This window comes from Manis javanica, chromosome 12 (assembly GCF_040802235.1).
Source record: "Manis javanica isolate MJ-LG chromosome 12, MJ_LKY, whole genome shotgun sequence".
Taxonomy (NCBI): Eukaryota; Metazoa; Chordata; class Mammalia; order Pholidota; family Manidae; genus Manis; species Manis javanica.
The window spans coordinates 72,761,260-72,773,618 of NC_133167.1; the positions used below are offsets into that span (position 1 = coordinate 72,761,260).

The 12,359-nt window shown below is 41.5% G+C and overlaps 1 protein-coding gene across 1 annotated transcript in view; it reads left to right on the top strand.

Annotated features, from left to right (window-relative positions):
- Positions 1-785: 785 nt before the first annotated feature.
- LOC140845109 (bifunctional 3'-5' exonuclease/ATP-dependent helicase WRN-like) overlaps positions 786-12,359 on the top strand; it is a 290,063-nt gene continuing 278,489 nt past the window's right edge. Inside the window, exon 1 of the mRNA XM_073218859.1 lies at positions 786-913. The gene's annotated coding sequence lies outside the window, so the exon portion shown is untranslated. The remainder of the gene's footprint in view (positions 914-12,359) is intronic.

Consider the following 12,359-nt stretch of genomic DNA (forward strand, 5'->3'; position numbering starts at 1 on the left):
AGCGACTTTCCATACCTTCCCTCTGCTGTTTGCGGCACTGACTTGCCCTTTATTCCTTCTAAACCAGGGAGTCAGTCCTCTTGTTTCTCTGCCTACACATCTAATATTTCTATTATTGCTTTTCAAGTTATAGTGGAAAAGTGACTTTGAACAAATCCCTTAAAATCATTTAAAAAACTGTTAATTTTGAAATAATTTTAGATTTATGGAAATGTTATAGTGCAACATTCCTGTATACCTTTTGCCCAAAATCCCCTAAAACTAGTATCTTATAAATCTTATAAAATCACAGTACATCTATCAAAACTAAGAAATCAACATTGGAACAAAGCTACTAAACTACAGACTTACTCATATAGTTCATCAGGTTACCCTCTAATCTTAGTATCAGTGTTTACATCCTTAAAATGGGTGTAATATCATCTACCTTGTAAAGTATTTGTGTGGACCAGAGAGAATGTAGGTGAAATCCCTGTAGCATGCGCGCGCAGACCTGTAACTCCGGCGGGTGCGCAGTAGCTGCAGGCACCGCCCCCGCCGTATTCAGGAGTCAGTAGCGTCGCGAGCGTCGTCTGGAGTAGCTGCTCCCGCGGCTGTGTCCGTGCTGAGGTCTGCGGTCCCTGTCCTGGCGCATCCTGCCCGCCGTCCCGTCCAGTTCCGCCACCTCCAGCCTGGCGCCGTCGGGCGGCGCGACCTGGCCCCCGCCGCCGCCGCCGCCGCCGCCGCGGGGCAGAGGCGCAGGAGCAGCTCGTCCGCCGCCGCGCGTGGGGCCGCCTGTCCCCCGCCGACCGTCTCGCCAAGGGCGTGGAGAGCTGGCCGGGAGGCGGTTTTCGCCGCGGACCTGCAGCGGAGCGTCCAGAGCGGGCCCCGCTTCAGGGGTGAAGACGACAGCGACAACTCTACGGGCCGGAAGGTAAGTGGCCGCGGGGCTCGGCGCGGCCCGGACGGGGCGTGGGGACCCCTGCCTCCCCCTGCGAGCGCGGCGGACCCGTGAGGGAGTCGGCTGTGCGAGTGGCTCGGCGGGCGGCCGACGCGGGTGCGGTCCTCGCGGGGCCCGGCCGAGGCCGCAGGCGGAGGGGCCTGGCCGGTCCGCGCACACGGGGAGGCCGGCGGGCGTCTTGCGTGTGCAGTGTTTCGGCGGCGGCCTCGAGGGCCGTGCGAGCTGACGGGCGGGTGGGACCCGTGGCGCGGCGGCGGGGGAGAGGCCGCCGGAGGCAGCAGCTTCAGAATGAACAATTTGTTTCGTGAGCCACCTGTCGTACTTTTGATTTGGGGTTACCGCTTCAATTTCCTTGCTGGTCATTGGTCTGTTCAGATGTTCTGCTTCTTCCTGGGTCAGCCTTGGAAGGTTGTATTTTTCTAAAAAGTTGACCATTTCTTCTAGGTTGTCCAGTTTGTTACCATATAATTTTTCATAGTATTCTCCAATAAATCTTCATATTTCTGTGGTGTCAGTAGTGATTTTTCCTTTCTAATTTCTGATTCTGTTTATGTGTGTAGACTCTCTGGATAGGGGTTTATCTCTTTTGTTTATTTTCTCGAAGAACCAGCTCCTGCTTTCATTGATTCTCTCTATTGTTTTATTCTTCTCGATTTTATTTATTTCTGCTCTAATCTTTATTATGTCCCTCTTTCTGCTGACTTTGGGCCTCATTTGTTCTTCTTTTTGTAGTTTAGATAATTGTGAGGTTAGACTGTTCATATGGGATTGTTGTTCTTTCCTGAGGTAGGGCCCGTATTGCAATATACTTCCCTCTTAGCACCGCCTTTACTGCGTCCCACAGATTTTGCGTTGTCGAATTATTGTTGTCATTTGTTTCCATATATTGCTTGATCTCTTTTTATTTGATCATTGATCTATTGGTTATTTAGGAGAATGTTGTTAAGCCTCCATGTGATTGTAGACTTTTTTGTCATCTTTGTGTAATTTCTTTCTAGTTCCATAGCCTTGTGGTCTGAGAAGCTGGTTGGTACAATTTCAATGTTTTTGAATTTACTGAGGCTCTTTTTGTGCCCTAGTATATGATCTGTTCTTGAAAATGTTCCATGTGCACTTGAGAAGAATGTGTATCCTGCTGCTTTTGAGTGGAGAGTTCTGTAGATGTCTGTAAGGTCCATCTGTTCTAACGTGTTGTTCAATGCCTCTGTCTCCTTACTTATTTTCTGTCTGGTTCATCTGTTCTTTGGAGTGAGAGAAGTGTTTAAGTCTCCTAAACGAATGCATTGCAGTCTATTTCACCTTTTAATTCTGTTAGTATTTGTTTCACATATGTAGGTACTCGGGTGTTGGGTGCATAGATATTTATAATGGTTATATCCTGTTGTCAGGTTGACCCCTTTATCATTATATCATGTCTGTCTTTGTCTCTTGTGACTTTCTTTGCTTTAAAGTCTATTTTGTCCAAGACAAGTACTGCCACACCTGCTTTTTTCTCCCTATTAGTTGCGTGAAATATCTTTTTCCATCCCTTCAGTTTTAGTCTGTGTATGTGTTTGGGTTTGAAGTGAGTCTCTTGTAGGCAGCCTACAGATGGGTCTTGTTCTTTTATCCATTCAGTGACTCTATGTCTATTCATTGGTGCATTCAGACCATTTACATTTAGGGTGATTATCGATAGGTATGTACTTATTGCCATTGCAGGTTTAGATGCGTGGTTACGAAAGGTTCAAGGGTACCTTCCTTACTAAGAATCTAACTTAACTCACTTATGTGTGCTATTACAAACACAATCTAAAGGTTGTTGTTCTTTTCCTCCTCATTCTTTATATATTAAGTATGATATTCTCTACTCTTTATCCCTTTTTGTTACCTCTGGTGACAGCTGTTTAACCTTAGAAACACTTCCTTCTATAGCAGTCCCTTCAAAATACACTGTAGAGATGGTTGGTGGGAGCTAAATTCTCTCAGCTTTTGCTTATCTGGAAATTGTTTAATCCCTCCTTCAAATTTAAATGATAATCTTTTTCTTTAAAGGTTTTATTAAGTTATTACTATTATTATTTTTTGTATGATTAATCTACAATTACATGAGCAACATTATGTTTACTAGACTCCCCCCATCAGCAAGTCCCCCCCCACATACCCTATTACAGTCAGTGTCCATCAGCGTAATAAATGCTATAGAATCACTACTTGTCTTGTGTTGTCAGCCTTCCCCATATTCCCCCTACATTATGTCTGTTAATAGTAATGCCCCCTTTTTTCCCCCTATCCCTCCCTTCCCACCAATCCTCCCCAGTTCCCATCCCTTTGGTAACTGTTAGCCCATTCTTGGGTTCTGTGAGTGTGCTGCTGTTTTGCTCCTTCAGTTTTCTTTTTCTTTGTTCTTATACTCCACAGATGAGTGAAATCATTTGGTACTTGTCTTTGTCTGCCTGGCTCATTTCACTGAGCATAATACCCTCTAGTTCCATCTATGTTGTTGCAAATGGTAGGATTTGTTTTCTTCTTATGGCTGAAAAATATTGCATTGTGTATATGTACCACATCTTCTTTGTCCATTCATCTATGGATGGACACTTGGCTATTGTAAATAGTGCTGCAATAAACAATGGGGTGCATATGTCTTTTTCAAACTCGGCTGCTGCATTCCTAGGGTAAATTCCTAGGAGTGGAATTCCTGGTTCAAATGGTATTTCTATTTTGAGCTTTTTGAGGAACCTCCATACTGCTTTCCACAATGGTTGAACTAATTTACATTCTCCCCAGGCTCACTTGTTCATTTTTCCTTTTGTTTCCCTTGCTTGGGGAGATATGTTCATGAAAAAGTTGCTCTTGTTTATGTCCAAGAGATTTTTTCCTATGTTTTGTTCTAAGAGTTTTATGGTCTTTCTTTAATCCATTTGAGTTTACTTTTTGTATATGGGTTAGACAATAATCCAGTTTCATTCTCTTACATGTAGGTGTCCAGTTTGCCAACAGTAGTTGTTGAAGAGGCTGTCATTTCCCCATTGTGTATCCATGGCTCCTTTCTCATATATAGATTGACCGTATATGCTTCAGTTAATATCTGGAATCTCAATTCTGTCTATGGGTCTGTTCCTGGGCCAGTACAAAATTGTCTTGATTACTGTGGTTTGTAGTAGAGCTTGAAGTTGGGAAGGGAGATCCCCCGCTTTATTCTTCCTTCTCAGGATTGCTTTGGCTAGTCTGGGTCTTTTGGTGGTTCCATATGAATTTTTGAACTATTTGTTCCAGTTTGTTGAGTAATGGTGTTGGTATTTTGAAAGTGATTTCATTGAATCTGTAGATTATTTTAGGCAGGATGGCCATTATGACAATATTAATTCTTCCTACCCAAGAGTATGGGATGAGTTTCCATTTATTAGGGTCCTCTTTAATTTCTTGCAAGAGTGTCTTGTAGTTTTCAGGGTACAGGTCTTTCACTTCCATGGTTAGGTTTATTCCTATGTAGTTTATTATTTGTCATGCAATTGTGTATGGAATTGTTTTCCTGATTTCTCTTTCTCCTAGTTCATCGTTAGTGTACAGGAATGCAACAGATTTCTGTGTATTAATATTGTTTCCTGCAACTTTGGTGAATTCAGATATCAGTTCTAGTAGTTTTGGAGTGGATCCGTTTGGGTTTTTTATATACAGTATCATGTCATCTGTAAACAGGAAGAGTTTGACTTCTTCCTTGCCCATCTGGATGCCTTTTATTTCTTTGTGTTCTCTGATTGCCGTGGCTAGGACCTCCCAAACTGTGTTGAATAAAAGTGGGGAGAGTGGCCAACCTTGTCTTGTTACCGATCTTGGAGGAAATGCTTTCAGCTTCTCACTGTCAAGTATGATGTTGGCTGTGGGTTTGTCATAAATGGCCTGTATTATGTTGAGGTACTTGCCCTCTATACCCATTTTGTTGAGAGTTTTTATCATGAATGAATGTTGAATTTTGTTGAATGTTTTTTCAGCATTTGTGAAGATGATCATGTGGTTTTTGTCCTCCTTTTTGTTGATGTGGTGAGTGATGTTTATGGATTTTCTAATACTGTACCATCCTTGCATCCCTTGAATAAATCCTAGTTGTTCATGATGAATGACCTTTTTGATGTATTTTTGAATTCTGTTTGCTAATATTTTGTTGAGTATTTTTGCATGTATGTTCGTCAGGGATATTGGTCGTTAATTTTCTTTTTTTGTGGTATATTAGGGTGATGCCAGCATTATCGAATGAGTTTGGAAGTATTCCTTCCTCTTCTACTTTTTGGAAAAGTTTAAGGGGGATGGGAATTAGATCTTCACTAAATGTTTGATAAAATTCAGAGGTGAAGCCATCTGGTTCAGGGATTTTGTTCTTAGGTAGTTTTTTGATTACCAGTTCAATTTTGTTTCTAGTAATTGGTCTTTTCAGATTTTCTGTTCTTTCTGGGATAGCCTTGGATGGTTGTATTTTTCTAGAAAGTTGTTCATTTCTTCTAGGTTATCCAGTTTGTTAGCATATAATTTTTCAAAGTATTCTCTAATAATTCTTTGTATTTCTGTGATGTCCATAGTGATTTTTTCTTTTCATTTCTGCTTCTGTTTTCTGTGTGCAGACTCTCTTTTTTTCTTGATTAGTTTGGCTAGGGGTTTATCTACTTTGTTTATTTTCTCAAAGAACCAGCTCCTGCTTTCATTGATTCTTTGTATTGTTTTATTCTTCTCGATTGTATTTATTCCTGCTCTCATCTTTCTTATGTTCCTCCTTCTGCTGACTTTGGGCCTCATTTGTTCTTCTTTTTCTAGATTTGTTAACTGTGAGTTTAGACTGCTCATATGGGATTGTTGTTCTTTCCTCAGGTAGGCCTGTATTGCGATATACCTCCCTCTTAGCACCGGCTTGTCTGTGTCCCACAGAGTTTGCGTTGTTGAATTATTGTTGTTATTTGTCTCCATATATTGCTTGATCTCTGTTTTTATTTGCACATTGATCCATTGGTTATTAGGAGCATGTTGTTAAGCCTCCATGTGATGGTAGGCTTTTTCATCTTATTTGCATAATGTATTTCTAGTTTCATACCCTTGTGGTGTGAGAAGCTGCATCATTTTTGGGAGCTCGTCCGGGATAACTTTGGAGGTGAGTATCACCATCCAAGCGTACCTTTTCTTTCACTGTCCTTATAGAAGGAAGCCGTCTAAGGCACACAACATCGGGCACTCGTCAGCCACTTAAATGGGACTAGCCCGGCTGCCGATCTCAAAGTCTCGAGTGACAGGTTCCCCTGCGTCTCCCTCAGTGGATCCCCCATCTCCCTTGGGAGCCGGGAAAGTCACCTGAGTTGAGGCCAGGATTCCCCTTCAGAGGCATCTCCTTGGATGCGAGGGACTGAGGAAGGCTGTGGGCAAATGAGAGAGCCTAGGCTCAGGCTACACTTCAGCGGCTTCACAAAGGTCCGCGTGCCTGGAATCAGACCCCGACAGCCCGACTGGGTATCCATGAGGAGTGTCTTTCTTTCTGTCTCTCTCTGACTTCCAGCCTGCTATTTCAGGGTGCCCTGCCTCTGAGTGAGGCAGGGGGCATTCCTGACTCTCTTCTAACTTCATCAATTTTACAGAACCCGATGCCGACCACCACAAGGTAGGAGATGTATTCTTCACTTTTATTCTTGTCTAAATGCTGTTCTTTTTCTCTCAGAAAAATGTATCTGGGCACCCGTTAGCCACCTAAAAGACAATTATTGTCGGCTACCAGTCTTAAGTCTCATGTGAAAGGTTTCCTGGTGTCTGCTGCTCCTTGATCCCCCGCCTCTGGATGGATGGGAATGTTGGGGAGTGGCTGAGCTGATCTCCTACTTTCCTGTCCTAATCTGCAGACTGCGAGGGCAGACTGCACTGGTAGATAGTGGTCCTTGGATCTTGGCTCTGACTCATCGATCCAGTGAGCTAGGCTAGGCTGCTGTCTATGTGAGAGTCGCAGATGACTCCTGAAGTCTTTTTTCACAGATCAGATTTCTTACAGTGGTTGACTAGCATGATGATTCCCAGGCAGTGGCAGAAACTGGTGTTTGAAGAGGATAGACCGCCCCCCCCCCCCATAAATGTCTGTGGCAGCCTGTGAATTTTATCTCTGGCTTTGGAGAAAGTTTCCCTGCCCCTCATTCAAAGCAGTCCTCTTAGGACTAAGCCACTTTCTCCTGTATAATGTAAATGAAGTTTGTGAAATAGTCAAGCTGAAGTCTGAGTCCAACTAGTAAATGGCTCTATTCTATTGATCTCCCTTCCTTAGAGACAGCCATCCTAGGGCTATGGCATTTCCTTACCTGCAGCCCCAGGGAAGCGAAACAGGCTTGTGACTCCGACCAAGGCTCTGGCAGCGAGAGGTCACAGGATCCCTGCACTTTTCGGACCGGCAGGGGGCTCTCAAGGAATGATCCCGAGTGTACTTGCTAAAGCTTGTGCAGAGAAAACTAGAGTCTAGGTTAAAACTCCCAAAAGGCGTAAAGTAGGAGCACACTGGTAAGGTCCCACTAAAAGTCCAGAGCTCTGTGGCGACTCTTACTTAGTGGGAAGGCAAGAGGGAAATCAAGGCAAGGTGCAGGCCACGGTGGTAAGGAGTGGTGAAATCCATTAGGCCTGGCAGAGGAGGTGATTGACTACTGTTACCCAGGCTCCAAGGTGAGGGGACCCCCTTCACAGAGAGAGAGGCTGACCAGGTGCTAGATGTGGGGCCCCACACAGGGAGCACCCTGGCTGGCCTGAGGGGGCCGAGGCAGGTGCAGGCCCAATAGGTCTTTGTGCCTGTGCGCTGATGTCACCCCCGTGGCCCTGCCTGGTTGCCCATCTCCAGAGAGTATGGATAGTCACAGGTAAGGGAGCCACCTTTTGGGGACACCAGTTGCTGGTGTCGTTTAGTGGCCCTTGGACTTGCTGAGGTGGCAGCCAGTTAGCTTGCTGGGAAACTGCTCCCCTCTCTGCTGTCAAGGTGGAGGTGGTGCTTCACTGAATTTAGGCATTTAGAGGTGAGTGAGGTGTATTTGAAATGGAATAGTAGCTTTTAGTGCTCTGTTTATTTCTGTTCGTATGAAAAAGGTGCTGAGCCTAAAGACTTGAGTGAAGATGGCAGGAATTCTAAGAATATTTATATCCTTCCATTTATGTTCAGGGAAGTGATTCTGAAGTAATTTTTTACTCATGTATGAAGTTGTTGAGTAAGTCACATCAGTCATGTCGAGATGAAGTGATGTAGTAGAAATAAAGACCCTGCACCTTGGCCTGATACATAGGAGACACACCATTGGTGCTCTTTGCTCTCCTGTCCTAGTTTATTACCTTAACTACCTCTGTGGTTCAGAGTGGTCCCAACCACATTTCAAGCAAAATCTTTCTAAAACTGCATAGAAACACTTGGCAGGATATCCCCAGAGGCTAGTGGAAAAATTATTCTTTCTGATCACTGCTTGCCAGTTGTCTTCTCTATGCCATGTTCCTTTCCTATTTTTGCATTGCCTGTGATTGTAGACCGAGAGGGGTGATGGTGTGCGTCTCTGCTAGACGAGCCTCTGGGGCTGTTCGGGGGCTGTGCTGCTGTGGTGATGGCAGTGTTTTTACCTTAGACATAGCTTGTCCTCTGACGTATTCACATGGGGTTACTTCTCTTACGCAGTCAAAATTGTAGGAAACCCCTTAGGGTTTTATGTTCTCGGTTTTACTTGAGATCTAACCCTATTTCTTAGGCATGTTATATATTCCTTTTGCATTGTAAGCATAAAGCGGCAGATCGCTTTTCATGTTGACCTACATCATTAGCTATAAAGAATTACATCACCATGTAAGTTTTATCAAATTGTGGAGCATACCAGTGTTGTAGCTTTGAATGATTCTGTGTAATCGCTTAAGAATCACTTACGTCTGGCACACAGTGTACCAACACCTACCATCATTTGCAGGAATGTTTGTCAGTTCTAATTTGATTTTTTTTTCACTGTTTGCTCACTTTCACCTACGAGCTGATGTTTGAATATATTTTAGACACTTTGTGATTAGAAAATATCGAGATGAAACATAGAATCTCTTCATGGTCACACATTCTGTTCTCGTTATTGTAATCTGAGTATTTGAGTTACAGACACTCGATTTTGTTTCAATACTGCTGAAATATAGAAGTATTCTTGGAGTTTGTGAGCCTTCACACTAGACCATTTTATTTTATGTTCTTATAAGCAGTCTTTTGAATATGTTCAGCCATGAAGTGAAATACACACCATAGTACCTGAATCTCTACATATATTTATGAAGACATTTTTTCAGAGGGACCCCAGGGCACAGCCATACCAGTGAAACAATGACTTAAAAAAGACCCTGCCAAATAAAATTATGTATAATAAGTAAATATGTACATGCATTCTCCATTAAACGTGAAAACTGTAACATAGTTTGGAAATTATGTATCTTCCGGGGTTAAATATTTCTCTGTGACATAAAAAGTATCTTTAAAAAACAAAGCAGTAGAACTAGTTGACAATCAAAATTAATAGTAATTTCTAGCAGATAGTTTGATGATAATAAGTGTTAAGCTATAAAAAGTGTTTTAGTACGTTTTTATTTTAAGATAGTTTTAGATTTACAGAAAATTTGAGTTACACAGTTGGGTTTTGCAGTTTGCTCAGATCACTTCCCCTCTTACTACCGTCATTATAGTTCGTTGTTACAGTTACAAGCAGTGATGGTGTACTGTCACCATCCACCATCCATTCTCTCCCTCAGATTTCCATAGTTGGACCCTTTCTCGAAGATCCAGTTCAGGATACCTCATTATATCCAGTGATCTCGTCTCCTTAGCGTTTTGTTGTTGTTTGTTTCTGAGACATTCTTTGCTTTGGATGATCTTTTCCATTTTCAAGATTCTTTGCCATTAATATTGTAGAGTTTTCCCCAGTCGCATTTAACGTGACATTTTCTTGTAATTACTTGGAGTTGTGTTTTATGGGGAGGAAGATCACAGAGCGCAAGAACAGTGCACAGCACCTCATGTCAAGGGCAAGTGCTCTGAAGGAGACTTGATATTGTTGATGTTGTCCCAGATGGCAGGATTTTTTTTTCGTTCTTAAAGCTGAGTGATGTGCCACTGTGTGTGTGTGTATTTGTGTGTGTGTGTGTTTCACTGTTTATCCATTCATGTATCTACGGACATTTAGGCTGCTTCTGTATCTTGTCTGTTGTAAATAATGCTGCAGTGAACATAGAGATGCATATGTCTTTTCAAATTAGTGTTTTCACTTTCTTGGGATAGATACATAAAGCCAAATTGCTGGGATATATGGGAGTTTTATTTTGAATTGTTTGAGGAGCCTCCATAGTGTTCTTCACATTGGATATGCCAATTCCCATTCCCAACAATCAGGGGCTTCTTTTTCTTCACATCCCTGTCTAGTTACTTTTTGTCTCCAATTTGAGCTTCCATTCTAACAGATTTGAATTGAGATCTCATTGTGGTTTTGATTTGCAATTCAAACGGTTAGTGATACTGAGATTTTTTCCATGTGTCAGTTGGCCATCTATATTTCTTCCTTGGAAAAATGCCTGTTTAGGTCCTCTGCCCATTTTTTTAATTGGATTGTCTTTTCAATAGTAGTTGGAGGAGTACTTTATATGTTTTGTATGTTAACCCCAAATTGAATATTTCATGGGCGAACATCTTCTACCATCCAGTACATTATTCTTCTGTATGGTTGATGGTGTCCTTCACAGTACAGAGCATTTTAGTTGGATGTAGTCCCATTTGTTTATTTTAGCTTTTATTGTCATCGACTCGGGAGAGAGATTAAAAAAAAATGTTGCTGAGAGCAGAGTCAAAGAGTTTGCTTCCCCTATATTCTTCTTGGAGTTTTGTGGGATCAGGTGTTACATTTAAGTCTTAAATTCATTTTGAGTTTCTTTTTGGATGTGTTTTAGGAAAGTGGTCCTCCTTTTATGTAGCTGTCCAACATAACCACACCATTTATTGAAGAGACTTTTTCAAAACCATTATATATTCTTACCTCCTTTGTCGTAGACTAACTGACCATGTAAGTGTGAATTTAATTCTGTGCTCTATATTTTGTTCCATTGATGTAAGGATCTGTTTTTGTGCCAGTACCATAATGTTTAGGGATTTTTTTTCTTCAGGATTATTACCTTCTTTATATTCTCTTTTTGTTGGTGAAGGGGATAACTTGGTACATTCTTCAAATTATAAAATAATTTAGTCACAAGAATGGAAATATAGCATAGGTAATGTAGCTCATAGCATTGTAATATCTTCTTGTGCTATGAGTACTTTGACAGAGATTGCATTGAATCTGTAGTTTGTTTTCTATAGTGTGGACGTTTTCACAATACTAATTCTTCCAATCCATGAGCATGGTTTATCTTTCCACTTATTTTTGTACTTCTGTTTCTTTCATCGGTGCTTTATGGTTTTGAGCATATAGTTATTTTACTTCTGTGGTTAAATAGATTCCTAGGTATTTTATTCTTTCTGCTGCATTTGTAAGTAGGAATGATTTTATAATTTCTTTTTCTTGCATTCATTCTTAGTGTATAGAAACACAACAGACTTTTGAATATTGATTTTGTATCCTGCACCTTGATTGAATTCATCTATTACTTCTAATAGATTTTTGATGAATGCTTTGGAGTTTTCTACATATAGCATGAAGCCATCTGCAGACAGTGACAGATTTACTACTTCCTTTCCAATTTGGATATCTTTTATTTTTCTTGGCTAATTGCTATGGGTAGGACTTTGAGTATAATGCTGAACAAAAGTGGCAAGAGAGGGCATCCTTGACTTGTTCCTGTTCTCAGAGAAAAGCCTTCAATTTTGCACTGTCGAGTATGATAGCTCTGGGTTTGTCATATATGTCTGTTTTTATGTTTAGGTGTGTTCTCTTTATACCCACTTTGTTTCAAATTTTTATCATAAATGGATGTTGAATTTTGTCAAAAGTTTTTCTGCATCTGTTGAGGTGATCATATTTTCATCCTTCATTTTGTTACTGTGATGTGTCAAATTCATTAGTTGTGGATATTGAACTATCCTTGCATCCCCAGAGTAAATCCTACTTGATCATGACGCATGACCTTTTTATTGTATTGTTGAAATTCCCCTTTCTGGTCCCAGCCTATATGTGACCTCCTGGAAATGACTTCCTTTTGCCTGGTCCTCCTTCCCATCAGGAACTGCTACCTCAGTGCCCTGTTTAGTGACTTAATGAAACTGGTTACAATTGGATCTTTTCTTGTTTGTTTATCTTTTTTCTCACTTTGTTAACTTTGGTCTTCCTTGCATGCTGAAGACTGGTCTTGCGTGATTGTACTCCCAGGGCCTGGCACAGCAGTGAGCATAGCACAAGTAATGAACATTATTTTGAATTTTGTGATATAGTGAACTATACAA